This window comes from Schistocerca piceifrons, unplaced genomic scaffold (genome assembly GCF_021461385.2).
Source record: "Schistocerca piceifrons isolate TAMUIC-IGC-003096 unplaced genomic scaffold, iqSchPice1.1 HiC_scaffold_701, whole genome shotgun sequence".
NCBI classification, from domain to species: Eukaryota; Metazoa; Arthropoda; class Insecta; order Orthoptera; family Acrididae; genus Schistocerca; species Schistocerca piceifrons.
Window position 1 is genome coordinate 140888 of NW_025728950.1, and position 26665 is coordinate 167552.

The 26665-nt window shown below is 51.3% G+C and overlaps 6 pseudogenes; all 6 read right to left on the bottom strand.

Moving 5' to 3' along the window:
* Positions 1-1592: 1592 nt before the first annotated feature.
* Positions 1593-1803, bottom strand: LOC124769666 (annotated as a pseudogene).
* A 3228-nt stretch (positions 1804-5031) lies between these two features.
* On the bottom strand, positions 5032-5242 carry LOC124769667 (annotated as a pseudogene).
* Positions 5243-8471: 3229 nt separating this feature from the next.
* LOC124769574 lies at positions 8472-8682 on the bottom strand (annotated as a pseudogene).
* Positions 8683-18143: 9461 nt separating this feature from the next.
* On the bottom strand, positions 18144-18354 carry LOC124769568 (annotated as a pseudogene).
* Positions 18355-21581: 3227 nt separating this feature from the next.
* Positions 21582-21792, bottom strand: LOC124769545 (annotated as a pseudogene).
* Positions 21793-25021: 3229 nt separating this feature from the next.
* On the bottom strand, positions 25022-25232 carry LOC124769569 (annotated as a pseudogene).
* Positions 25233-26665: the final 1433 nt, after the last annotated feature.

Sequence of the window (26665 nt, forward strand, 5' to 3'; positions counted from 1 at the left end):
AAGACCCAAGATACGTTGTTCCCCTACAATCCGGTTGCATGGGCGTTCGATGGTCAATGATCGTGGCCCTAGTGGCATTAGCACCATTTTGTTGGATTTTAACATGGCACCGGATGCTCGTTCATAAACGTGGAGGACTCGGCGAACCGAATCGATGTCATTGGCGTTTGCTACAAACACACCTACACCATCCGCGTATGCCGCACTGCGGAAGGTGACGCCTGGGAAAGGAACACCATCGACCATCCGTCCGATGTCACGCAGCATGGGGTCCAGCGCCAAAGCGATAAAATACACTGACAAGGGACAGCCTTGTCGAACTGATCGTCTGATGGGAATTGGTCGTGATCTGCAGCCGTTCACAATGATTCTGGAATTTGCTCCATCCAAGAAGTGCCGGATGACTCTTATGAAGTGCTCCCCGAAACCCTTCCGCGACATAACGGCCAGCAGGTAAGGATGGGAGAAGGCACCGGCGAAATCTAGAGATCAATTGAAGCCGGGGTTCGAGCGTCGGCGGTGGGTGAGTAAGACAGCATCACGGTATATAGAAGCAGCGGTGAAGGTGGTTCGATTCGAAACGCCAGTGTACCTTATTCATTACCTGTTTAAGATGTGAAGCCACACTTCGTGCCACCAACTTATAATCAGTGTTAAGAACACGTCCTTAGCCCGACAGTGACCTGTGACCTTTGGATTAAGGACAATACGTACAGCTAGAAAATCGGCGGGTAGCTCGCAACCAGCAAACATCTCCTCGCACGTTTTGCAGAAGCGGTCTCCTAACAGGCCGGAAAATCCTAGCACTTCGATTAGTGCTGGAATGGCGCAATCGAAGGGCGGTATCCTTGCGGAGTACCGCCAGAGATGAAAAACCGCAGTGTCAGGGCCTAAATGCTTGCAGCGTGTGCGCTCCACATGTGAGAGTGACACACGGTGGTGCGGGCCGATATGGCAACAGGCGACCGTCGAAAACATCGCAAAGGCAAGTGCCGGAAGGAACGACCAAATACGAGATCACTCGTCAACATCCCAGTACTACCCTCCATGTCGAGGAGTAAACTGCGACTCCCATTTGAACGCCGCTAGCTGCCAGGGCAGTGGAGAAGCCGTGAGGCCGCCCCACAGCAGCGTCAGGCCGGTGCGAGCTATACTGGCGCGAGCTACACCTAGCCGAGTGCTTACATCGTCCACCGCCTACTGCATATGTGTGTGTGCGTGTGTACACACGTATTCAGCGTGCGTGCGGCGGCGACGACGACGACGTTCGCGAGGAGCTAAGGATATAACTCCAAAAAATGTAATTAAAATTATCTGTGCCCGGACCATAAGAGACGCTAACGAGGCATCCGAAGGCACTGTCCTGTGCCCCCATAAATTACCAGCCTAGCGTAATGCGGCTGCAAGTGCCGTCCGGCTAAACGCAAAAAAAAAAAAAAAATTCTTAAGATAATCTTAAATTAATGAAAAGAAATCGTGGTGTGTAAGCAACTAACTACTGGGCACATCAACAACTACGACAAGTTTTGCTACCAGCGGAATATCTGATCACTGCAGAAAGTTAACCCATTTCAGGCTGTGTTTTAATTAATTTTAGGTGGGCCGATCCCGGCGGTACTTCAATGCCGGGCCAACCCGCGACAGAGGTGGAGCAAGCCCCTAGCACTCCGTCATAAGCCAAAAATGAGTGTAATATTCTGGTCGTGTGATGCAGGACGTATCAGATATTAAGCTGATAAGACAAATACTACACTTTTTTCCCTCCTACCTCCCCTATAGACCTACCTTTTCCTCTCCAAAAATGCCGCCATCCTCTAGTGTCGACGCAGCACGTAAAGCAGGGTGTTGTTAGTAGCAAGACTTATTGCCATAAACCGAAAATAAAAGCGGAGGCATACTCTGCTATGCCTTGGGGGCGACGACACACTACTCAGAAACACACCTCCCTCTCCAGGTGTGAAGCAAGTGATGATGTTAAAAACTAAATAGAAAGAAATAAATAAAGACAGAAATGAAGGCAAAATAAAAAAAAACAGCGACGGCAGCACACTCAAACGAAACTGGCGAGATAATCCCATCGCCCATAGAATTAACGAAGTAATAATCCTCTAAGATAGATTATGTGTTTTCCAATTTTCCAATAATTTTTCATACAAGGTTCACACAATTTCCGTGTTACCAATTTCCATATTATCAGTATCATAGAACAGTCTACTCTAGTGATGCCCTGAAGGCCAATACCAAATCTGGGGTATGGGTAAGTCAAGGGTAGTTTGAAAGTCTGAGTGACAAAGATCCAGGGGTACACTCAGGCAATTCTTATACGAGGTGCCTTAGTCAGCCCGGAACACCTTTTGATAACCATGAACCATTGCAACTTTAAGAAATCTTGCAAAAGTAATGGTATATTTCCGGTCAGATTCCGCCAGGCGATGCTGGCTCCAAAGGTAGTCCATGAAAGAGACAGCATCGGTGAGGCAAAGGTCATAGATCGTGAAAATGGTGTGGCCCAAGAGCCACACCATTGCGTTACGTCGTGTTCGTTGGTTGGTCTGAATATCAGGGGTAAGGAACCAGTCGATTGACACATAGTCCAGTGTAGTCCCACCGATCAGCGCTAATAGCACACGTGCAAGGTCCCACACTTCTGTGACGTGAGGGCATAAGAGACGATGCTCTCTGGTGTCTACGTCACCACATCGGCCGCAAGCAGCCGAGGGCCATAGGCGGATGGCCGCCAGGCGGTGATTAGTGGGTATTAAATTGCTTACAACGCGATACCATAGCGCTGAAACTTCTGTGGGAAGGGCTGGGTGGTTGATATTAGCCCAAGCTTGGTGCCAGATGACCGACGGTCGTCTGTCCTCCAATTTATGTGGTGTGGGCTGGCCTCGAAGCGCCTAGTAAAGGCGCTTCGATGTGCGTGCCTTGTCGGTGGCCACTGTTAGGACGTAACTTTGATTGAGGTAATAGTCCTTGACTGTCGTCATCCGGAATGGAATATGTGTCAAACATACTGGTGCACGCGCCGATTGTGGGCGATAACGGTCGAAAAGCACCGCTGTTGTACCACCTGGGTCAATCTCACGCAAAGTGGCGATACTTTGAATCAGGATTGCCGCACATTTGCGGGGAAAGTCAATGAGTCCAAGGCCACTATCGACCTTTGGCAGTGTACAATTCTGCGCATCAACTTTGAATAGTGCATGCCGCCACAATAGGCAATATACTGTTTGTGAGATGGCTCTGCTGGTTTGTTTCGGTAGCGTATGGAGTTGTGCTACATACTATGCCCGTGATAGGATGTATGTACTAATCAGTTGGATTCGTTGATGGAGGTCGAGTCGTCGATCAGTGTGACTCATGCAAAATCCTCTGATGCGCGTGAGAATCCGCCTGCACGTGAGTGTTAACATGCGCTGCGGACAGTCAGTCACCTCAAGACCCAAGATACGTTGTTCCCCTACAATCCGGTTGCATGGGCGTTCGATGGTCAATGATCGTGGCCCTAGTGGCATTAGCACCATTTTGTTGGATTTTAACATGGCACCGGATGCTCGTTCATAAACGTGGAGGACTCGGCGAACCGAATCGATGTCATTGGCGTTTGCTACAAACACACCTACACCATCCGCGTATGCCGCACTGCGGAAGGTGACGCCTGGGAAAGGAACACCATCGACCATCCGTCCGATGTCACGCAGCATGGGGTCCAGCGCCAAAGCGATAAAATACACTGACAAGGGACAGCCTTGTCGAACTGATCGTCTGATGGGAATTGGTCGTGATCTGCAGCCGTTCACAATGATTCTGGAATTTGCTCCATCCAAGAAGTGCCGGATGACTCTTATGAAGTGCTCCCCGAAACCCTTCCGCGACATAACGGCCAGCAGGTAAGGATGGGAGAAGGCACCGGCGAAATCTAGAGATCAATTGAAGCCGGGGTTCGAGCGTCGGCGGTGGGTGAGTAAGACAGCATCACGGTATATAGAAGCAGCGGTGAAGGTGGTTCGATTCGAAACGCCAGTGTACCTTATTCATTACCTGTTTAAGATGTGAAGCCACACTTCGTGCCACCAACTTATAATCAGTGTTAAGAACACGTCCTTAGCCCGACAGTGACCTGTGACCTTTGGATTAAGGACAATACGTACAGCTAGAAAATCGGCGGGTAGCTCGCAACCAGCAAACATCTCCTCGCACGTTTTGCAGAAGCGGTCTCCTAACAGGCCGGAAAATCCTAGCACTTCGATTAGTGCTGGAATGGCGCAATCGAAGGGCGGTATCCTTGCGGAGTACCGCCAGAGATGAAAAACCGCAGTGTCAGGGCCTAAATGCTTGCAGCGTGTGCGCTCCACATGTGAGAGTGACACACGGTGGTGCGGGCCGATATGGCAACAGGCGACCGTCGAAAACATCGCAAAGGCAAGTGCCGGAAGGAACGACCAAATACGAGATCACTCGTCAACATCCCAGTACTACCCTCCATGTCGAGGAGTAAACTGCGACTCCCATTTGAACGCCGCTAGCTGCCAGGGCAGTGGAGAAGCCGTGAGGCCGCCCCACAGCAGCGTCAGGCCGGTGCGAGCTATACTGGCGCGAGCTACACCTAGCCGAGTGCTTACATCGTCCACCGCCTACTGCATATGTGTGTGTGCGTGTGTACACACGTATTCAGCGTGCGTGCGGCGGCGACGACGACGACGTTCGCGAGGAGCTAAGGATATAACTCCAAAAAATGTAATTAAAATTATCTGTGCCCGGACCATAAGAGACGCTAACGAGGCATCCGAAGGCACTGTCCTGTGCCCCCATAAATTACCAGCCTAGCGTAATGCGGCTGCAAGTGCCGTCCGGCTAAACGCAAAAAAAAAAAAAAATTCTTAAGATAATCTTAAATTAATGAAAAGAAATCGTGGTGTGTAAGCAACTAACTACTGGGCACATCAACAACTACGACAAGTTTTGCTACCAGCGGAATATCTGATCACTGCAGAAAGTTAACCCATTTCAGGCTGTGTTTTAATTAATTTTAGGTGGGCCGATCCCGGCGGTACTTCAATGCCGGGCCAACCCGCGACAGAGGTGGAGCAAGCCCCTAGCACTCCGTCATAAGCCAAAAATGAGTGTAATATTCTGGTCGTGTGATGCAGGACGTATCAGATATTAAGCTGATAAGACAAATACTACACTTTTTTCCCTCCTACCTCCCCTATAGACCTACCTTTTCCTCTCCAAAAATGCCGCCATCCTCTAGTGTCGACGCAGCACGTAAAGCAGGGTGTTGTTAGTAGCAAGACTTATTGCCATAAACCGAAAATAAAAGCGGAGGCATACTCTGCTATGCCTTGGGGGCGACGACACACTACTCAGAAACACACCTCCCTCTCCAGGTGTGAAGCAAGTGATGATGTTAAAAACTAAATAGAAAGAAATAAATAAAGACAGAAATGAAGGCAAAATAAAAAAAAACAGCGACGGCAGCACACTCAAACGAAACTGGCGAGATAATCCCATCGCCCATAGAATTAACGAAGTAATAATCCTCTAAGATAGATTATGTGTTTTCCAATTTTCCAATAATTTTTCATACAAGGTTCACACAATTTCCGTGTTACCAATTTCCATATTATCAGTATCATAGAACAGTCTACTCTAGTGATGCCCTGAAGGCCAATACCAAATCTGGGGTATGGGTAAGTCAAGGGTAGTTTGAAAGTCTGAGTGACAAAGATCCAGGGGTACACTCAGGCAATTCTTATACGAGGTGCCTTAGTCAGCCCGGAACACCTTTTGATAACCATGAACCATTGCAACTTTAAGAAATCTTGCAAAAGTAATGGTATATTTCCGGTCAGATTCCGCCAGGCGATGCTGGCTCCAAAGGTAGTCCATGAAAGAGACAGCATCGGTGAGGCAAAGGTCATAGATCGTGAAAATGGTGTGGCCCAAGAGCCACACCATTGCGTTACGTCGTGTTCGTTGGTTGGTCTGAATATCAGGGGTAAGGAACCAGTCGATTGACACATAGTCCAGTGTAGTCCCACCGATCAGCGCTAATAGCACACGTGCAAGGTCCCACACTTCTGTGACGTGAGGGCATAAGAGACGATGCTCTCTGGTGTCTACGTCACCACATCGGCCGCAAGCAGCCGAGGGCCATAGGCGGATGGCCGCCAGGCGGTGATTAGTGGGTATTAAATTGCTTACAACGCGATACCATAGCGCTGAAACTTCTGTGGGAAGGGCTGGGTGGTTGATATTAGCCCAAGCTTGGTGCCAGATGACCGACGGTCGTCTGTCCTCCAATTTATGTGGTGTGGGCTGGCCTCGAAGCGCCTAGTAAAGGCGCTTCGATGTGCGTGCCTTGTCGGTGGCCACTGTTAGGACGTAACTTTGATTGAGGTAATAGTCCTTGACTGTCGTCATCCGGAATGGAATATGTGTCAAACATACTGGTGCACGCGCCGATTGTGGGCGATAACGGTCGAAAAGCACCGCTGTTGTACCACCTGGGTCAATCTCACGCAAAGTGGCGATACTTTGAATCAGGATTGCCGCACATTTGCGGGGAAAGTCAATGAGTCCAAGGCCACTATCGACCTTTGGCAGTGTACAATTCTGCGCATCAACTTTGAATAGTGCATGCCGCCACAATAGGCAATATACTGTTTGTGAGATGGCTCTGCTGGTTTGTTTCGGTAGCGTATGGAGTTGTGCTACATACTATGCCCGTGATAGGATGTATGTACTAATCAGTTGGATTCGTTGATGGAGGTCGAGTCGTCGATCAGTGTGACTCATGCAAAATCCTCTGATGCGCGTGAGAATCCGCCTGCACGTGAGTGTTAACATGCGCTGCGGACAGTCAGTCACCTCAAGACCCAAGATACGTTGTTCCCCTACAATCCGGTTGCATGGGCGTTCGATGGTCAATGATCGTGGCCCTAGTGGCATTAGCACCATTTTGTTGGATTTTAACATGGCACCGGATGCTCGTTCATAAACGTGGAGGACTCGGCGAACCGAATCGATGTCATTGGCGTTTGCTACAAACACACCTACACCATCCGCGTATGCCGCACTGCGGAAGGTGACGCCTGGGAAAGGAACACCATCGACCATCCGTCCGATGTCACGCAGCATGGGGTCCAGCGCCAAAGCGATAAAATACACTGACAAGGGACAGCCTTGTCGAACTGATCGTCTGATGGGAATTGGTCGTGATCTGCAGCCGTTCACAATGATTCTGGAATTTGCTCCATCCAAGAAGTGCCGGATGACTCTTATGAAGTGCTCCCCGAAACCCTTCCGCGACATAACGGCCAGCAGGTAAGGATGGGAGAAGGCACCGGCGAAATCTAGAGATCAATTGAAGCCGGGGTTCGAGCGTCGGCGGTGGGTGAGTAAGACAGCATCACGGTATATAGAAGCAGCGGTGAAGGTGGTTCGATTCGAAACGCCAGTGTACCTTATTCATTACCTGTTTAAGATGTGAAGCCACACTTCGTGCCACCAACTTATAATCAGTGTTAAGAACACGTCCTTAGCCCGACAGTGACCTGTGACCTTTGGACTAAGGACAATACGTACAGCTAGAAAATCGGCGGGTAGCTCGCAACCAGCAAACATCTCCTCGCACGTTTTGCAGAAGCGGTCTCCTAACAGGCCGGAAAATCCTAGCACTTCGATTAGTGCTGGAATGGCGCAATCGAAGGGCGGTATCCTTGCGGAGTACCGCCAGAGATGAAAAACCGCAGTGTCAGGGCCTAAATGCTTGCAGCGTGTGCGCTCCACATGTGAGAGTGACACACGGTGGTGCGGGCCGATATGGCAACAGGCGACCGTCGAAAACATCGCAAAGGCAAGTGCCGGAAGGAACGACCAAATACGAGATCACTCGTCAACATCCCAGTACTACCCTCCATGTCGAGGAGTAAACTGCGACTCCCATTTGAACGCCGCTAGCTGCCAGGGCAGTGGAGAAGCCGTGAGGCCGCCCCACAGCAGCGTCAGGCCGGTGCGAGCTATACTGGCGCGAGCTACACCTAGCCGAGTGCTTACATCGTCCACCGCCTACTGCATATGTGTGTGTGCGTGTGTACACACGTATTCAGCGTGCGTGCGGCGGCGACGACGACGACGTTCGCGAGGAGCTAAGGATATAACTCCAAAAAATGTAATTAAAATTATCTGTGCCCGGACCATAAGAGACGCTAACGATGCATCCGAAGGCACTGTCCTGTGCCCCCATAAATTACCAGCCTAGCGTAATGCGGCTGCAAGTGCCGTCCGTCTAAACGCAAAAAAAAAAAAAAAATTCTTAAGATAATCTTAAATTAATGAAAAGAAATCGTGGTGTGTAAGCAACTAACTACTGGGCACATCAACAACTACGACAAGTTTTGCTACCAGCGGAATATCTGATCACTGCAGAAAGTTAACCCATTTCAGGCTGTGTTTTAATTAATTTTAGGTGGGTCGATCCCGGCGGTACTTCAATGCCGGGCCAACCTGCGACAGAGGTGGAGCAAGCCCCTAGCACTCCGTCATAAGCCAAAAATGAGTGTAATATTCTGGTCGTGTGATGCAGGACGTATCAGATATTAAGCTGATAAGACAAATACTACACTTTTTTCCCTCCTACCTCCCCTATAGACCTACCTTTTCCTCTCCAAAAATGCCGCCATCCTCTAGTGTCGACGCAGCACGTAAAGCAGGGTGTTGTTAGTAGCAAGACTTATTGCCATAAACCGAAAATAAAAGCGGAGGCATACTCTGCTATGCCTTGGGGGCGACGACACACTACTCAGAAACACACCTCCCTCTCCAGGTGTGAAGCAAGTGATGATGTTAAAAACTAAATAGAAAGAAATAAATAAAGACAGAAATGAAGGCAAAATAAAAAAAAACAGCGACGGCAGCACACTCAAACAAAACTGGCGAGATAATCCCATCGCCCATAGAATTAACGAAGTAATAATCCTCTAAGATAGATTATGTGTTTTCCAATTTTCCAATAATTTTTCATACAAGGTTCACACAATTTCCGTCTTACCAATTTCCATATTATCAGTATCATAGAACAGTCTACTCTAGTGATGCCCTGAAGGCCAATACCAAATCTGGGGTATGGGTAAGTCAAGGGTAGTTTGAAAGTCTGAGTGACAAAGATCCAGGGGTACACTCAGGCAATTCTTATACGAGGTGCCTTAGTCAGCCCGGAACACCTTTTGATAACCATGAACCATTGCAACTTTAAGAAATCTTGCAAAAGTAATGGTATATTTCCGGTCAGATTCCGCCAGGCGATGCTGGCTCCAAAGGTAGTCCATGAAAGAGACAGCATCGGTGAGGCAAAGGTCATAGATCGTGAAAATGGTGTGGCCCAAGAGACACACCATTGCGTTACGTCGTGTTCGTTGGTTGGTCTGAATATCAGGGGTAAGGAACCAGTCGATTGACACATAGTCCAGTGTAGTCCCACCGATCAGCGCTAATAGCACACGTGCAAGGTCCCACACTTCTGTGACGTGAGGGCATAAGAGACGATGCTCTCTGGTGTCTACGTCACCACATCGGCCGCAAGCAGCCGAGGGCCATAGGCGGATGGCCGCCAGGCGGTGATTAGTGGGTATTAAATTGCTTACAACGCGATACCATAGCGCTGAAACTTCTGTGGGAAGGGCTGGGTGGTTGATATTAGCCCAAGCTTGGTGCCAGATGACCGACGGTCGTCTGTCCTCCAATTTATGTGGTGTGGGCTGGCCTCGAAGCGCCTAGTAAAGGCGCTTCGATGTGCGTGCCTTGTCGGTGGCCACTGTTAGGACGTAACTTTGATTGAGGTAATAGTCCTTGACTGTCGTCATCCGGAATGGAATATGTGTCAAACATACTGGTGCACGCGCCGATTGTGGGCGATAACGGTCGAAAAGCACCGCTGTTGTACCACCTGGGTCAATCTCACGCAAAGTGGCGATACTTTGAATCAGGATTGCCGCACATTTGCGGGGAAAGTCAATGAGTCCAAGGCCACTATCGACCTTTGGCAGTGTACAATTCTGCGCATCAACTTTGAATAGTGCATGCCGCCACAATAGGCAATATACTGTTTGTGAGATGGCTCTGCTGGTTTGTTTCGGTAGCGTATGGAGTTGTGCTACATACTATGCCCGTGATAGGATGTATGTACTAATCAGTTGGATTCGTTGATGGAGGTCGAGTCGTCGATCAGTGTGACTCATGCAAAATCCTCTGATGCGCGTGAGAATCCGCCTGCACGTGAGTGTTAACATGCGCTGCGGACAGTCAGTCACCTCAAGACCCAAGATACGTTGTTCCCCTACAATCCGGTTGCATGGGCGTTCGATGGTCAATGATCGTGGCCCTAGTGGCATTAGCACCATTTTGTTGGATTTTAACATGGCACCGGATGCTCGTTCATAAACGTGGAGGACTCGGCGAACCGAATCGATGTCATTGGCGTTTGCTACAAACACACCTACACCATCCGCGTATGCCGCACTGCGGAAGGTGACGCCTGGGAAAGGAACACCATCGACCATCCGTCCGATGTCACGCAGCATGGGGTCCAGCGCCAAAGCGATAAAATACACTGACAAGGGACAGCCTTGACGAACTGATCGTCTGATGGGAATTGGTCGTGATCTGCAGCCGTTCACAATGATTCTGGAATTTGCTCCATCCAAGAAGTGCCGGATGACTCTTATGAAGTGCTCCCCGAAACCCTTCCGCGACATAACGGCCAGCAGGTAAGGATGGGAGAAGGCACCGGCGAAATCTAGAGATCAATTGAAGCCGGGGTTCGAGCGTCGGCGGTGGGTGAGTAAGACAGCATCACGGTATATAGAAGCAGCGGTGAAGGTGGTTCGATTCGAAACGCCAGTGTACCTTATTCATTACCTGTTTAAGATGTGAAGCCACACTTCGTGCCACCAACTTATAATCAGTGTTAAGAACACGTCCTTAGCCCGACAGTGACCTGTGACCTTTGGACTAAGGACAATACGTACAGCTAGAAAATCGGCGGGTAGCTCGCAACCAGCAAACATCTCCTCGCACGTTTTGCAGAAGCGGTCTCCTAACAGGCCGGAAAATCCTAGCACTTCGATTAGTGCTGGAATGGCGCAATCGAAGGGCGGTATCCTTGCGGAGTACCGCCAGAGATGAAAAACCGCAGTGTCAGGGCCTAAATGCTTGCAGCGTGTGCGGTGGTGGTGGTTGTTGGGATGTTTAAGGGGGACTAAACAGCTAAGGTCATCAGTCCCCCATTCCAAAAACAAGCGAGACAAGGTCGCAGAGCAGATAAAACCCCAAGGGGAAGGAGACTGCCCCCCACCCCAAGGTGCTAAAGAACACAAATTAGGCAACGAACACTACAGAACAGAAGAGGACGGACAAACACCAGACAGAAAGAAATAGAAGAAAAGAAGATGGCCGGAGACTGGTTGACTGACCACGACAACAAAAAAGGGAAAGAGTCAACCATCCACGGCACACCAGAACAGCAACAGACACAAGGACAAAAGACACAGAAAGGGAAAGGTGTAGGACCTCCCTAAATCGAACCATAAAACGGACTACCACGGATAAAATTTAAAACGTCATCAGCCATGGAGGCATCGTCAGATAAAACCAAAGCCAAATTGCCCGGGAGATTAAAAGATCGCCGGAGTGTGCGCAGTCGAGGACACTCCAGCAAAATGTGGCCGACCGTCAGCGGGGACCCACACCGACACAAGGGGGGATCCTCCTGACGCAACAGATGGCCGTGCGTCAGGTATGTATGGCCGATGCGCAGCCGACACAAGACTACCGAGTCCCTGCGAGAAGCCCGCAGGGAGGAACGCCACACAGCGGTCGTCTCCTTAACAGCCCGCAGCTTATTCGGGGATGTCAGGCCACGCCACGCATCAGCCCACACCCCAAGCACCTTACGGCGCAACACCAGCTGCAGGTCGCGAGCTGTGAGGCCGATCTCCAAAGCTGGGGCGTCGATCGCCCCTTTGGCCAGCCTGTCAACACGTTCGTTCCCCGGGATGCCAACATGACCTGGCGTCCAAACCAAGACCACCGAACGACCAGAACGGGCAATGGCGGAAACAGTCTCCTGAATGGAGGACACCAGAGGAGAGCAGGGAAAGCAGCGGTCGATGGCCTGAAGGCTGCTCAGGGAGTCACTGCAGATGACGACAGACGCATCTGAGCAGGAACGCATATGCTCAAGAGCTCGCAAGATGGCCACCAGCTCTGCAGTAAAAATACTGCTGCCAGCCGGCAAGGAGCGTTGCTCAACATGGGCAGCGTGAGCAAAAGCGTAGGCAGTGCGACCATCAACCAGGGAACCATCCGTGTAGACAGGCTCACAGCCCGGAAATGATTCGAGGAGCGCAAGAAAACGACGACGGAGGGCCACAGGTGGAACCGAGTCCTTGGGTCCCTGTGCCAAGTCCAGACGGACGGACGGCCGGGACAAACACCAGGGAGGCGTAGGTGTACGGACCCGGAAGGGAGGCAGAAGAGGGAATGACCCCAGTTCTGACAGCAGGGACTGGACACGGACAGCTATGGAAAGCCCAGACCTAGGGCGCCGTTCGGGCAGATGGAGGACCACAGCAGGGAAAAGCAGGCGACGATTGGGATGATCTGGCGAGCAATGAACGTGGACAGCATAGTCGACAAGCAGACGATGGCGGCGAATCCGCAGTGGGGGAACCCCGGCCTCCACCAGTAGACTATCCACGGGGCTGGTGCGAAAAGCGCCAGTGGCAAGCCGAACCCCACAGTGGTGTATGGGGTCTAACAAGTTTAACACTGAGGGGGACGCAGACCCATAGGCCAGGCTCCCATAATCAAGCCGGGACTGCACAAGGGCTCTGTACAACCGCAGCAGCGTGCAGCGATCTGCACCCCAAGACGTGTGGCTAAGGCAGCGGAGGGCGTTGAGGTGCCGCCAGCATTTTTGCTTCAGCTGAGTAACATGAGGAACCCATGTGAGCCGGGCATCAAACACGAGTCCCAAGAAGCGGCAAGTGTCCACCACTTCAAGCAGGTGGCCGTCGAGGTAAAGTGCAGGATGAGGGTGGACCGTCCGACGCCTGCAGAAGTGCATTACTCGAGTCTTGGCAGCAGAGAACTGAAAGCCATGAGTCAGTGCCCAAGATGCTGCCTTACGAACGGCGACTTGCAGCCTGCGTTCGGCGACTCCCGTAGTCGTGGAGCTATAAGAGATGCAGAAGTCGTCGGCATACAAAGAAGGAGACACCGACGACCCCACTGCTGCTGCCAGACCATTAATGGCCACTAAAAATAAGGAGACGCTCAACACCGAGCCCTGTGGGACCCCATTTTCCTGTATATAAGAGGAACTAGAGGTGGCACCGACTTGCACCCGGAAAGAGCGGCGCAATAAAAAGGTTTGAAGGAAAGCCGGGAGCCGACCACGAAGACCCCACCCATGCAACGTGGCGAGGATGTGATGCCTCCATGTGGTGTCATACGCCTTCCGCAGATCGAAAAATACAGCAACAAGATGCTGACGTCGGGCAAAAGCCGTACGGACAGCAGATTCCAGCCGCACCAAATTGTCCACTGCAGACCGGCCCCGACGGAAGCCACCCTGGGATGGAGCGAGGAGACCACGCGACTCAAGGACCCAACACAAACGCCGCCCCACCATACGTTCGAGCAATTTGCACAAAACGTTGGTGAGGGTAATGGGACGGTAGCTGTCCACCGCCAGTGGGTCCGCACCGGGTTTCAAGATGGGGACAATAACGCCCTCCCGCCATTGCGACGGGAACACGCCTTCGCTCCAAATGCGATTAAATATCGCGAGAATGTGTCTCTGGCAGTCCCTGGAGAGATGCTTCAGCATCTGCGCGTGGATGCTGTCTGGGCCTGGTGCTGTATCAGGGCAATCGGCGAGGGCGGCGAGGAATTCCCTCTCGCTGAAAGGAGCATTGTATGTGTCAGAACGACGCGTGTGGAATGAGAACGGCGTCCGCTCGGCTCGCTCCTTTAGAGAGCGAAAGGCGGGGGGATAGGAGGCAGTCGCAGAGCTCTGAGCAAAGTGCGCGGCTAGCCGTTCAGCAATGGCGGCAGCGTCCGTGCAGACAGCGCCGTCCAAGGAGAGCCCAGGGACACCCATAGGGGTCTGGGAGCCATAAATCCGCCGGATCCGGGACCACACGTGCGAGGACGAGACACGGGAGCCCAGGGAGGAGACGTACCTCTCCCAGCACTCCTGCTTACGCCGTGCAATAAGACGACGGGCGAAGGCACGGAGCCTCTTAAAGGCGATGAGGGTCTCCAGAGACGGGTGCCGCCTATGACGCTGGAGAGCCCGCCTACGGTCGCGAATAGCCTCAGCAATCTCCGGCGACCACCAGGGGACAGCCTTCCGCCGAGGGAGGCCAGAGGAACGGGGGATTGCAGCCTCGGCCGCCGAAATGATGGACGTGGTGAAAACACGGACCACCTCGTCAATGTCACCCTGTGGGGGAGACGCAATGGTTACAGCGGAAGTAAAAGCCGGCCAGTCAGCCCTGTGGAGAGCCCAGCGGGGCAAGCGCCCAGAAGAATGACACTGTGGCAGTGACAAATAGATGGGAAAATGGTCACTGCCACACAGGTCAGGATGCACCCTCCAGTGGAGGGATGGGACAAGTCCAGGGCTGCAAATAGAGAGATCGATGGCCGAGAACGAGCCATGGGCCACACTGAAATGCGTGGGAGCACCGGTGTTTAAGAGGCTAAGGTCGAGCTGAGCCAACACATGCTCCACGGCCCGACCACGATCATCGGAGACAGTCCCACCCCATAGAGGATTGTGGGCATTGAAATCGCCCAGAAGCAGCAATGGTGGCGGGAGTTGAGCCAGCAGCGCAGCCAAGACATGGCGGGGGAGCTCCCCATCCGGAGGAATGTAAACAGAGCATAAAGTAATAGCCGGCGAGAGCTCAACCCTGGCAGCAACTGCCTCTAAAGGCGTCTGAAGGTGTACTGGCGAGCTACAGACAGAGTGGTGAACAAAGAGGCAAACCCCACCTGACGCTCGTTGACAGGCAGCACGGTTCCTATAGCATCCCCGATAACCACGAAGGGCGGGGGTCCGCAGTGCAGGAAACCAAGTTTCCTGCAGAGCAATGCAGAGAACAGGGGAATCACTCAGAAGCATCCGGAGCTCTGGCAGGTGGCGGAAATAACCGCCGCAGTTCCATTGGAGAATGGAAGCAGGAAGGGACTGGGACGGCGTGAATGCGACTAAGAGGCAGACAGCGCTTCAGAGCCAACCGCCGCCACTGGGGGAGAGTCAGCTGAGTCCATAGGAGAGGCCCCCAAGGGTTCCGTGAGGGCGAGATCCGCGGCAGAGGCGAGGATCTCCACCTCATCCCCGGAGCCAGGACTATGTACAGCAGGCGGTGCTGAAACCGCCGGAACGTCCTTCTTCTTGGACACATTCCGTTCCTTCTTCTCGCGTCTGCCCTTAGGGTGAGAGGGCTGGGAGAGCTTCTCTGAAGGAGCGTCGGAGGCTGACGACGACGCAGAAGCCCTACGACCAGCAGGTGGCGGAATCTTCAGCCACTGGCTGACATCTGGCTGGGAAGGAGAAGAAACGGAGGAAGGGAGAGCCCCGAGGGACCCCTTCCGCGAGAGAGGAACCGGCGGAGGCAACGCCGCCGGAGAAGGAGGGGGAGGAATCGAGCCTCCCGGTTGTGGAGCAGATGTCACTCCCGAAGTAAGCTTGGGGGGAGCGACAGAAGAGGGTTTGCCCCCAACTGCTAAGGGGGCAAGAGAGGAAGGCTTGCCCCCAGGCACGAGGGGGGCAGACAGAGATACATGGCCCCGAGGGCCCACTGAAGGCGGCACAGATGAAACGACAACCGTCGCCCGTGCGGGCGACGATAACGTGGCTGCAGCATAAGATGTTCGAAGGGAAGCAGGGTACAACCTTTCATATTTCTGTTTAGCCTCTCGATAAGTAAGCCGGTCCAGGGTCTTAAATTCCATGATCTTCCGCTCCTTATGAAGAACGGGGCAATCCGGCGAGCATGGAGAGTGGTGCTCCCCACAGTTAACACATACAGGCGGAGGTGCACATGGAGAATCAGGATGAGAGGGGCGTCCGCAATCTCGACATGTAGCGCTGGATGGGCAACGGGAGGACATATGCCCAAACTTCCAGCACTGGAAGCACCGCATCGGGGGAGGCACGTATGGCTTGACGTCGCAACGGTAAACCATCACCTTGACCTTCTCGGGCAAGACATCACCCTCAAAGGCCAAGATAAAGGCACCGGTGGCCACCCTGTTTGTCTTGGGTCCTCGATGGACACGACGGACAAAATGCACACCACGTCGTTCCAAGTCGGCTCTCAGCTCGTCATCGGATTGCAACAAGAGGTCACGATGGTAAATAATCCCCTGGACCATATTTAAGCTACTGTGGGGAGTGACGGTAACAGGGACGTCACCCAGCTTATCACACAAGAGCAACGCTCGTGACTGGGCTGGGGAGGACGTCTTGAGGAGGATGGACCCATTCCTCATTTTTGACAACCCCGCCACTTCCCCAAACTTATCCTCCAGGTGTTCCACAAAAAACATAGGCTTCGTCGGAAGAAAGGAGTCACCATCAGTCCTGCTGCAGACAAGGTATTGCGGTACGTAAGGCTCCCGCTTGGCACTAGATCGGCGTCCCTCCCATGGCGCAGCCAACGAGGGGAACGTCTGAGGGTCATACTGCGCAGCATCGAAGTCGACTCTACCTCGCTTAGAGACGCTGGTGGCCGTGCGACCACCAGCTTGATGTGATTTATTGCGCTTCATTGCGCCACATCCGCCCAGATGCCACCTACTCCGAACGAGGGCTCTCCCCAAGGGCGCCACCCAGCCAAAGCAACGGGTACCTGGCCGATATCCCGTTGCCCGGAGTCCCCGTGCCCCAGACAAGATGGGCACATACTCCTTGGCAGGCATGGGGAGGAAACAGCTCAGGCATCTGTAGTGCGATCCCTGCGTGGTCAGGGGGCTACCACCAAGAGGGTACATGACGACCCCACCACAACGGACTGGCTACCGTGCTGGATTTTAGGTGTTTAAAGGGTCCACAGTTGTCGTAGGCGCTAAGAAGAAGAGTGCGCACAAGGCGAGAAGGAGACAACCCAGAAGATGTTGGGCGTAGTCCCCCCCCCACCACAATACGTAACATGCAAGCTGGTGGAGCATGATGGACCAATACAAAAACACCACATAAGGTGTCCTTCCCCAAATGGCACGCACTGACGACGGAAATTTGGAAGAAAAAAGGAGGTCAAACCCAAGAGGGGACCATCACAGAAGGCCAAAACGTTTGAGACTCCTTTTAGTCGCCTCTTACGACAGGCAGGAATACCGCGGGCCTATTCTAACCCCCGAACCCGCAGGGGGGGCAGCGTGTGCGCTCCACATGTGAGAGTGACACACGGTGGTGCGGGCCGATATGGCAACAGGCGACCGTCGAAAACATCGCAAAGGCAAGTGCCGGAAGGAACGACCAAATACGAGATCACTCGTCAACATCCCAGTACTACCCTCCATGTCGAGGAGTAAACTGCGACTCCCATTTGAACGCCGCTAGCTGCCAGGGCAGTGGAGAAGCCGTGAGGCCGCCCCACAGCAGCGTCAGGCCGGTGCGAGCTATACTGGCGCGAGCTACACCTAGCCGAGTGCTTACATCGTCCACCGCCTACTGCATATGTGTGTGTGCGTGTGTACACACGTATTCAGCGTGCGTGCGGCGGCGACGACGACGACGTTCGCGAGGAGCTAAGGATATAACTCCAAAAAATGTAATTAAAATTATCTGTGCCCGGACCATAAGAGACGCTAACGAGGCATCCGAAGGCACTGTCCTGTGCCCCCATAAATTACCAGCCTAGCGTAATGCGGCTGCAAGTGCCGTCCGGCTAAACGCAAAAAAAAAAAAAAATTCTTAAGATAATCTTAAATTAATGAAAAGAAATCGTGGTGTGTAAGCAACTAACTACTGGGCACATCAACAACTACGACAAGTTTTGCTACCAGCGGAATATCTGATCACTGCAGAAAGTTAACCCATTTCAGGCTGTGTTTTAATTAATTTTAGGTGGGCCGATCCCGGCGGTACTTCAATGCCGGGCCAACCTGCGACAGAGGTGGAGCAAGCCCCTAGCACTCCGTCATAAGCCAAAAATGAGTGTAATATTCTGGTCGTGTGATGCAGGACGTATCAGATATTAAGCTGATAAGACAAATACTACACTTTTTTCCCTCCTACCTCCCCTATAGACCTACCTTTTCCTCTCCAAAAATGCCGCCATCCTCTAGTGTCGACGCAGCACGTAAAGCAGGGTGTTGTTAGTAGCAAGACTTATTGCCATAAACCGAAAATAAAAGCGGAGGCATACTCTGCTATGCCTTGGGGGCGACGACACACTACTCAGAAACACACCTCCCTCTCCAGGTGTGAAGCAAGTGATGATGTTAAAAACTAAATAGAAAGAAATAAATAAAGACAGAAATGAAGGCAAAATAAAAAAAAACAGCGACGGCAGCACACTCAAACGAAACTGGCGAGATAATCCCATCGCCCATAGAATTAACGAAGTAATAATCCTCTAAGATAGATTATGTGTTTTCCAATTTTCCAATAATTTTTCATACAAGGTTCACACAATTTCCGTCTTACCAATTTCCATATTATCAGTATCATAGAACAGTCTACTCTAGTGATGCCCTGAAGGCCAATACCAAATCTGGGGTATGGGTAAGTCAAGGGTAGTTTGAAAGTCTGAGTGACAAAGATCCAGGGGTACACTCAGGCAATTCTTATACGAGGTGCCTTAGTCAGCCCGGAACACCTTTTGATAACCATGAACCATTGCAACTTTAAGAAATCTTGCAAAAGTAATGGTATATTTCCGGTCAGATTCCGCCAGGCGATGCTGGCTCCAAAGGTAGTCCATGAAAGAGACAGCATCGGTGAGGCAAAGGTCATAGATCGTGAAAATGGTGTGGCCCAAGAGCCACACCATTGCGTTACGTCGTGTTCGTTGGTTGGTCTGAATATCAGGGGTAAGGAACCAGTCGATTGACACATAGTCCAGTGTAGTCCCACCGATCAGCGCTAATAGCACACGTGCAAGGTCCCACACTTCTGTGACGTGAGGGCATAAGAGACGATGCTCTCTGGTGTCTACGTCACCACATCGGCCGCAAGCAGCCGAGGGCCATAGGCGGATGGCCGCCAGGCGGTGATTAGTGGGTATTAAATTGCTTACAACGCGATACCATAGCGCTGAAACTTCTGTGGGAAGGGCTGGGTGGTTGATATTAGCCCAAGCTTGGTGCCAGATGACCGACGGTCGTCTGTCCTCCAATTTATGTGGTGTGGGCTGGCCTCGAAGCGCCTAGTAAAGGCGCTTCGATGTGCGTGCCTTGTCGGTGGCCACTGTTAGGACGTAACTTTGATTGAGGTAATAGTCCTTGACTGTCGTCATCCGGAATGGAATATGTGTCAAACATACTGGTGCACGCGCCGATTGTGGGCGATAACGGTCGAAAAGCACCGCTGTTGTACCACCTGGGTCAATCTCACGCAAAGTGGCGATACTTTGAATCAGGATTGCCGCACATTTGCGGGGAAAGTCAATGAGTCCAAGGCCACTATCGACCTTTGGCAGTGTACAATTCTGCGCATCAACTTTGAATAGTGCATGCCGCCACAATAGGCAATATACTGTTTGTGAGATGGCTCTGCTGGTTTGTTTCGGTAGCGTATGGAGTTGTGCTACATACTATGCCCGTGATAGGATGTATGTACTAATCAGTTGGATTCGTTGATGGAGGTCGAGTCGTCGATCAGTGTGACTCATGCAAAATCCTCTGATGCGCGTGAGAATCCGCCTGCACGTGAGTGTTAACATGCGCTGCGGACAGTCAGTCACCTCAAGACCCAAGATACGTTGTTCCCCTACAATCCGGTTGCATGGGCGTTCGATGGTCAATGATCGTGGCCCTAGTGGCATTAGCACCATTTTGTTGGATTTTAACATGGCACCGGATGCTCGTTCATAAACGTGGAGGACTCGGCGAACCGAATCGATGTCATTGGCGTTTGCTACAAACACACCTACACCATCCGCGTATGCCGCACTGCGGAAGGTGACGCCTGGGAAAGGAACACCATCGACCATCCGTCCGATGTCACGCAGCATGGGGTCCAGCGCCAAAGCGATAAAATACATTGACAAGGGACAGCCTTGTCGAACTGATCGTCTGATGGGAATTGGTCGTGATCTGCAGCCGTTCACAATGATTCTGGAATTTGCTCCATCCAAGAAGTGCCGGATGACTCTTATGAAGTGCTCCCCGAAACCCTTCCGCGACATAACGGCCAGCAGGTAAGGATGGGAGAAGGCACCGGCGAAATCTAGAGATCAATTGAAGCCGGGGTTCGAGCGTCGGCGGTGGGTGAGTAAGACAGCATCACGGTATATAGAAGCAGCGGTGAAGGTGGTTCGATTCGAAACGCCAGTGTACCTTATTCATTACCTGTTTAAGATGTGAAGCCACACTTCGTGCCACCAACTTATAATCAGTGTTAAGAACACGTCCTTAGCCCGACAGTGACCTGTGACCTTTGGATTAAGGACAATACGTACAGCTAGAAAATCGGCGGGTAGCTCGCAACCAGCAAACATCTCCTCGCACGTTTTGCAGAAGCGGTCTCCTAACAGGCCGGAAAATCCTAGCACTTCGATTAGTGCTGGAATGGCGCAATCGAAGGGCGGTATCCTTGCGGAGTACCGCCAGAGATGAAAAACCGCAGTGTCAGGGCCTAAATGCTTGCAGCGTGTGCGCTCCACATGTGAGAGTGACACACGGTGGTGCGGGCCGATATGGCAACAGGCGACCGTCGAAAACATCGCAAAGGCAAGTGCCGGAAGGAACGACCAAATACGAGATCACTCGTCAACATCCCAGTACTACCCTCCATGTCGAGGAGTAAACTGCGACTCCCATTTGAACGCCGCTAGCTGCCAGGGCAGTGGAGAAGCCGTGAGGCCGCCCCACAGCAGCGTCAGGCCGGTGCGAGCTATACTGGCGCGAGCTACACCTAGCCGAGTGCTTACATCGTCCACCGCCTACTGCATATGTGTGTGTGCGTGTGTACACACGTATTCAGCGTGCGTGCGGCGGCGACGACGACGACGTTCGCGAGGAGCTAAGGATATAACTCCAAAAAATGTAATTAAAATTATCTGTGCCCGGACCATAAGAGACGCTAACGAGGCATCCGAAGGCACTGTCCTGTGCCCCCATAAATTACCAGCCTAGCGTAATGCGGCTGCAAGTGCCGTCCGGCTAAACGCAAAAAAAAAAAAAATTCTTAAGATAATCTTAAATTAATGAAAAGAAATCGTGGTGTGTAAGCAACTAACTACTAGGCACATCAACAACTACGACAAGTTTTGCTACCAGCGGAATATCTGATCACTGCAGAAAGTTAACCCATTTCAGGCTGTGTTTTAATTAATTTTAGGTGGGCCGATCCCGGCGGTACTTCAATGCCGGGCCAACCCGCGACAGAGGTGGAGCAAGCCCCTAGCACTCCGTCATAAGCCAAAAATGAGTGTAATATTCTGGTCGTGTGATGCAGGATGTATCAGATATTAAGCTGATAAGACAAATACTACACTTTTTTCCCTCCTACCTCCCCTATAGACCTACCTTTTCCTCTCCAAAAATGCCGCCATCCTCTAGTGTCGACGCAGCACGTAAAGCAGGGTGTTGTTAGTAGCAAGACTTATTGCCATAAACCGAAAATAAAAGCGGAGGCATACTCTGCTATGCCTTGGGGGCGACGACACACTACTCAGAAACACACCTCCCTCTCCAGGTGTGAAGCAAGTGATGATGTTAAAAACTAAATAGAAAGAAATAAATAAAGACAGAAATGAAGGCAAAATAAAAAAAAACAGCGACGGCAGCACACTCAAACGAAACTGGCGAGATAATCCCATCGCCCATAGAATTAACGAAGTAATAATCCTCTAAGATAGATTATGTGTTTTCCAATTTTCCAATAATTTTTCATACAAGGTTCACACAATTTCCGTGTTACCAATTTCCATATTATCAGTATCATAGAACAGTCTACTCTAGTGATGCCCTGAAGGCCAATACCAAATCTGGGGTATGGGTAAGTCAAGGGTAGTTTGAAAGTCTGAGTGACAAAGATCCAGGGGTACACTCAGGCAATTCTTATACGAGGTGCCTTAGTCAGCCCGGAACACCTTTTGATAACCATGAACCATTGCAACTTTAAGAAATCTTGCAAAAGTAATGGTATATTTCCGGTCAGATTCCGCCAGGCGATGCTGGCTCCAAAGGTAGTCCATGAAAGAGACAGCATCGGTGAGGCAAAGGTCATAGATCGTGAAAATGGTGTGGCCCAAGAGCCACACCATTGCGTTACGTCGTGTTCGTTGGTTGGTCTGAATATCAGGGGTAAGGAACCAGTCGATTGACACATAGTCCAGTGTAGTCCCACCGATCAGCGCTAATAGCACACGTGCAAGGTCCCACACTTCTGTGACGTGAGGGCATAAGAGACGATGCTCTCTGGTGTCTACGTCACCACATCGGCCGCAAGCAGCCGAGGGCCATAGGCGGATGGCCGCCAGGCGGTGATTAGTGGGTATTAAATTGTTTACAACGCGATACCATAGCGCTGAAACTTCTGTGGGAAGGGCTGGGTGGTTGATATTAGCCCAAGCTTGGTGCCAGATGACCGACGGTCGTCTGTCCTCCAATTTATGTGGTGTGGGCTGGCCTCGAAGCGCCTAGTAAAGGCGCTTCGATGTGCGTGCCTTGTCGGTGGCCACTGTTAGGACGTAACTTTGATTGAGGTAATAGTCCTTGACTGTCGTCATCCGGAATGGAATATGTGTCAAACATACTGGTGCACGCGCCGATTGTGGGCGATAACGGTCGAAAAGCACCGCTGTTGTACCACCTGGGTCAATCTCACGCAAAGTGGCGATACTTTGAATCAGGATTGCCGCACATTTGCGGGGAAAGTCAATGAGTCCAAGGCCACTATCGACCTTTGGCAGTGTACAATTCTGCGCATCAACTTTGAATAGTGCATGCCGCCACAATAGGCAATATACTGTTTGTGAGATGGCTCTGCTGGTTTGTTTCGGTAGCGTATGGAGTTGTGCTACATACTATGCCCGTGATAGGATGTATGTACTAATCAGTTGGATTCGTTGATGGAGGTCGAGTCGTCGATCAGTGTGACTCATGCAAAATCCTCTGATGCGCGTGAGAATCCGCCTGCACGTGAGTGTTAACATGCGCTGCGGACAGTCAGTCACCTCAAGACCCAAGATACGTTGTTCCCCTACAATCCGGTTGCATGGGCGTTCGATGGTCAATGATCGTGGCCCTAGTGGCATTAGCACCATTTTGTTGGATTTTAACATGGCACCGGATGCTCGTTCATAAACGTGGAGGACTCGGCGAACCGAATCGATGTCATTGGCGTTTGCTACAAACACACCTACACCATCCGCGTATGCCGCACTGCGGAAGGTGACGCCTGGGAAAGGAACACCATCGACCATCCGTCCGATGTCACGCAGCATGGGGTCCAGCGCCAAAGCGATAAAATACACTGACAAGGGACAGCCTTGTCGAACTGATCGTCTGATGGGAATTGGTCGTGATCTGCAGCCGTTCACAATGATTCTGGAATTTGCTCCATCCAAGAAGTGCCGGATGACTCTTATGAAGTGCTCCCCGAAACCCTTCCGCGACATAACGGCCAGCAGGTAAGGATGGGAGAAGGCACCGGCGAAATCTAGAGATCAATTGAAGCCGGGGTTCGAGCGTCGGCGGTGGGTGAGTAAGACAGCATCACGGTATATAGAAGCAGCGGTGAAGGTGGTTCGATTCGAAACGCCAGTGTACCTTATTCATTACCTGTTTAAGATGTGAAGCCACACTTCGTGCCACCAACTTATAATCAGTGTTAAGAACACGTCCTTAGCCCGACAGTGACCTGTGACCTTTGGACTAAGGACAATACGTACAGCTAGAAAATCGGCGGGTAGCTCGCAACCAGCAAACATCTCCTCGCACGTTTTGCAGAAGCGGTCTCCTAACAGGCCGGAAAATCCTAGCACTTCGATTAGTGCTGGAATGGCGCAATCGAAGGGCGGTATCCTTGCGGAGTACCGCCAGAGATGAAAAACCGCAGTGTCAGGGCCTAAATGCTTGCAGCGTGTGCGCTCCACATGTGAGAGTGACACACGGTGGTGCGGGCCGATATGGCAACAGGCGACCGTCGAAAACATCGCAAAGGCAAGTGCCGGAAGGAACGACCAAATACGAGATCACTCGTCAACATCCCAGTACTACCCTCCATGTCGAGGAGTAAACTGCGACTCCCATTTGAACGCCGCTAGCTGCCAGGGCAGTGGAGAAGCCGTGAGGCCGCCCCACAGCAGCGTCAGGCCGGTGCGAGCTATACTGGCGCGAGCTACACCTAGCCGAGTGCTTACATCGTCCACCGCCTACTGCATATGTGTGTGTGCGTGTGTACACACGTATTCAGCGTGCGTGCGGCGGCGACGACGACGACGTTCGCGAGGAGCTAAGGATATAACTCCAAAAAATGTAATTAAAATTATCTGTGCCCGGACCATAAGAGACGCTAACGAGGCATCCGAAGGCACTGTCCTGTGCCCCCATAAATTACCAGCCTAGCGTAATGCGGCTGCAAGTGCCGTCCGGCTAAACGCAAAAAAAAAAAAAAAATTCTTAAGATAATCTTAAATTAATGAAAAGAAATCGTGGTGTGTAAGCAACTAACTACTGGGCACATCAACAACTACGACAAGTTTTGCTACCAGCGGAATATCTGATCACTGCAGAAAGTTAACCCATTTCAGGCTGTGTTTTAATTAATTTTAGGTGGGCCGATCCCGGCGGTACTTCAATGCCGGGCCAACCTGCGACAGAGGTGGAGCAAGCCCCTAGCACTCCGTCATAAGCCAAAAATGAGTGTAATATTCTGGTCGTGTGATGCAGGACGTATCAGATATTAAGCTGATAAGACAAATACTACACTTTTTTCCCTCCTACCTCCCCTATAGACCTACCTTTTCCTCTCCAAAAATGCCGCCATCCTCTAGTGTCGACGCAGCACGTAAAGCAGGGTGTTGTTAGTAGCAAGACTTATTGCCATAAACCGAAAATAAAAGCGGAGGCATACTCTGCTATGCCTTGGGGGCGACGACACACTACTCAGAAACACACCTCCCTCTCCAGGTGTGAAGCAAGTGATGATGTTAAAAACTAAATAGAAAGAAATAAATAAAGACAGAAATGAAGGCAAAATAAAAAAAAACAGCGACGGCAGCACACTCAAACGAAACTGGCGAGATAATCCCATCGCCCATAGAATTAACGAAGTAATAATCCTCTAAGATAGATTATGTGTTTTCCAATTTTCCAATAATTTTTCATACAAGGTTCACACAATTTCCGTCTTACCAATTTCCATATTATCAGTATCATAGAACAGTCTACTCTAGTGATGCCCTGAAGGCCAATACCAAATCTGGGGTATGGGTAAGTCAAGGGTAGTTTGAAAGTCTGAGTGACAAAGATCCAGGGGTACACTCAGGCAATTCTTATACGAGGTGCCTTAGTCAGCCCGGAACACCTTTTGATAACCATGAACCATTGCAACTTTAAGAAATCTTGCAAAAGTAATGGTATATTTCCGGTCAGATTCCGCCAGGCGATGCTGGCTCCAAAGGTAGTCCATGAAAGAGACAGCATCGGTGAGGCAAAGGTCATAGATCGTGAAAATGGTGTGGCCCAAGAGCCACACCATTGCGTTACGTCGTGTTCGTTGGTTGGTCTGAATATCAGGGGTAAGGAACCAGTCGATTGACACATAGTCCAGTGTAGTCCCACCGATCAGCGCTAATAGCACACGTGCAAGGTCCCACACTTCTGTGACGTGAGGGCATAAGAGACGATGCTCTCTGGTGTCTACGTCACCACATCGGCCGCAAGCAGCCGAGGGCCATAGGCGGATGGCCGCCAGGCGGTGATTAGTGGGTATTAAATTGCTTACAACGCGATACCATAGCGCTGAAACTTCTGTGGGAAGGGCTGGGTGGTTGATATTAGCCCAAGCTTGGTGCCAGATGACCGACGGTCGTCTGTCCTCCAATTTATGTGGTGTGGGCTGGCCTCGAAGCGCCTAGTAAAGGCGCTTCGATGTGCGTGCCTTGTCGGTGGCCACTGTTAGGACGTAACTTTGATTGAGGTAATAGTCCTTGACTGTCGTCATCCGGAATGGAATATGTGTCAAACATACTGGTGCACGCGCCGATTGTGGGCGATAACGGTCGAAAAGCACCGCTGTTGTACCACCTGGGTCAATCTCACGCAAAGTGGCGATACTTTGAATCAGGATTGCCGCACATTTGCGGGGAAAGTCAATGAGTCCAAGGCCACTATCGACCTTTGGCAGTGTACAATTCTGCGCATCAACTTTGAATAGTGCATGCCGCCACAATAGGCAATATACTGTTTG